The following is a 2,916-nucleotide window of genomic DNA, read 5'->3' as shown; positions in this document are numbered from 1 at the left end:
AAGTAAATAAATAAATCTTTTTAGAAAAATTAATAGAGGGGTGCCTGGGTAGCTCAGTGGGTTAAGCCGCTGCCTTCGGCTCAGGTCATGATCTCAGGGTCCTGGGATCGAGTCCCGCATTGGGCTCTCTCTGCTCAGCAGGGAGCCTGCTTCCCTCTCTCTCTCTCTCTGCCTGCCTCTCTGCCTACTTGTGATCTCTGTCTGTCAAATAAATAAATAAAATCTTTAAAATTAAAAAAAAAAGAAAAATTAATAGAAAAGTGCAAGATTTATACACTGAAAACTGTTACTGAAACATGTAATCTAAAAAATGGAAAGATACCCATGTTTAGGGATTGAAAGACTTAATATTGTGAAGATGACACTGCTGATTCAATGCCATCTCTATCCAAATCCCAGCTGTGTTTTTTGAAGACATTAACAAGCTGATCCTAAAAACCCTAGGAAATGGCAAGGCACCCAGACTAGTCAAAACAACCTCGATAAAGAAGAACAAAATTAAATGACTTACACTGATTTCAAAACTTTACTATACAGCTGAAATAACTGAGCCAGTGTGCTAGCATAAGAATGGGCATAAACAATGCAATAAAATTCAGAATCCAGAAATAAACCCTAATATAGACGATCACTTGATTTTCAATAAGAGTGTCTGGACAACTCAAGGGCAGAAGGAATGATCTTTTCTACCATTCAACAAATGGTGCTGGTACAACTAGATATTCATCCATATGCAAAATAATGAAATTAGACCCCTAACCATATATGAAAATAAGTGAAAATGTATGAGGGACCTAAAAGTAAATACTAAAACTACAAAATACTTAGAAGAAAATATAGGTTTAAATCTTCATGGCCATGAATTAGGCAATGGTTTTAGATAGGACACCAAAAGCATAAGCAACCAAAGTAAAAATATACACATTGGATTTCTTCAAATTCAAGAACTTTTGTTCTGGGGCGCCTGAGTGGCTCAGTGGGTTAATGCCTCTGCCTTCGGCTCAGGTCATGATCCCAGGGTCCTGGGATTGAGCTCCGCATCAGGCTCTCTGCTCAGCAGGGAGCCCACTTCCTCCTCTCTCTCTCTGCCTACCTCTCCATCTGCTTGTGATCTCTGTCTGTCAAATAAATAAACAAATAAATTAAAAAAAAAAAAAGAACGTTTGTTCTTTGAAGGACACCATTAAGAAAGTGAAAAAACAGGGTACCTGGGTGGTTCAGTTGGTTCAGTGTCTGACTTAATCTCAGCTCAGGTCTTGATCCCAGTGTTGTGAGTTCAAGCCCCATGTTGGGCTCCATGCTGGGTGGAGAGCCTACTTAAAAAAAAAAAAAAAACAGTAAAGGAAGAAAACAACCCACAGAATGGAAGAAAATATTTATTTGCAAATCATATATCTGATAAGAGACTTGTATCACATATGTAAAGAACTTTCATAACTTAATAATAAGACAAACAAAAAAATCACCCTATTTTCAAGTGGGCAAAGGACCTGAATAGACATTTATTCAAAAACCCAACTAAAAAAGAACAAGAAAATAAATTGGTCAAACAAAAAGGGGGAAAAAAAAAAAGGAAAGCAAATAACTAATAAGCAAATGGAAATACACTCAACTTCATTCATCATTTAGGAACTGTCACTCAAAAGCTAACAGTAGCTTTCTGCCGGTGGATGCCGGCCAGTAAGCATCGTTAAAGTCTCCCCTCCCACTGCCATCCTAAGTCAGAGTCTCCCAAAGAGCCTGAACAGCTGCAGAAGCTCTTCATCGGAGTTCTGAGCTTTGAAACAACCGATGAGCATCTGAGGAGCCATTTTGGGCCATGAGGAACACTTACGGACTGTGTGGTCATGAGAGCTCCAAACACCAAGTGCTCCAGAGGCTTTGGGTTTGTCACATAGGCCCCTGTGGAGGAGGTGGATGCAGCCATGAATGCAAAGCCACACAAGGTGGACGAAGAGATGTGGAACCAAAGAGGGCCATCTCAAGAGAAGATTCTCAAAGACCTGGTGCCTACTTAACTGTGAAAAAGATTTTTGTTGGTGGCATTAAAGAAAATACTGAAGAACATCATCTAAGAGATGATTTCAAACAGTATGGGAACATCGAAGTGATTGAGATCATGACTGACCGAGGCAGTGGCAAAAGAGGGGTTTTGCTTTTGTAACATTTGATGACCATGATTCTGTAGACAGGACTGTCATTCAAAAATACCATACTGTGAATGGCCACAACTGTGAAGTAAGGAAATCGCTGTCTAAGCAAGAGATGGCTAGTGCTTCATCCAGCCAAAGAGGTCGAAGTGGTTCTGGAAACTTGGGTGGTGGTCGTGGAGGTGGTTTTGGTGGGAATGACAACTTTGGTCATGGAGGAAATTTCAGTGGTCGAGGTGGCTTTGGTGGCAGTCGAGGTGGTGATGGATATGGTGGCAGTGGGGATGGCTATAACGGATTTGGTAATGATGGAAGCACCTTTGGAGGTGGCAGAAGCTATAATGATTTTGGCAATTACAACAATCAATCCTCAAATTTTGGACCCATGAAAGGGGCAATTTTGGAGGCAGAAGCTCTGGCCCTTATGGTGGTGGAGGCCAATACTTTGCCAAACCACAAAACCAAGGTGGCTATGGTGGTTCCAGCAGCAGCAGTAGCAACGGCAGTGGCAGAAGGTTTTAATTATTGCCAGGAAACAAAGCTTAGCAGGAGAGGAGAGCCAGAGACGTGACAGGGAAGCTACAGATTACAACAGATTTCTGAACTCAGCCAAGCACAGTGGTGGCAGGGCCTAGCTGCTACAAAGAAGACGTGTTTTAGACAATACTCATGTGTATGGGCAAAAAACTCGAGGACTGTATTTGTGACTAATTGTATAACAGGTTATTTTAGTTTCTGTTCTGTGGAAAATGTAAAGTGTTCCAAC

At 41.2% G+C, this 2,916-nt stretch overlaps 1 pseudogene; it reads left to right on the top strand.

Moving 5' to 3' along the window:
• The first annotated feature begins 1,832 nt into the window (after positions 1–1,832).
• LOC116591689 lies at positions 1,833–2,672 on the top strand (annotated as a pseudogene).
• The last annotated feature ends 244 nt before the right edge of the window (positions 2,673–2,916 follow it).

Source organism: Mustela erminea, chromosome 5, assembly GCF_009829155.1.
Source record: "Mustela erminea isolate mMusErm1 chromosome 5, mMusErm1.Pri, whole genome shotgun sequence".
Classification (NCBI taxonomy): Eukaryota; Metazoa; Chordata; class Mammalia; order Carnivora; family Mustelidae; genus Mustela; species Mustela erminea.
The sequence above is the reverse complement of the archived record's forward strand: the minus strand, read 5'-3'. Positions and strand labels throughout refer to the sequence as shown.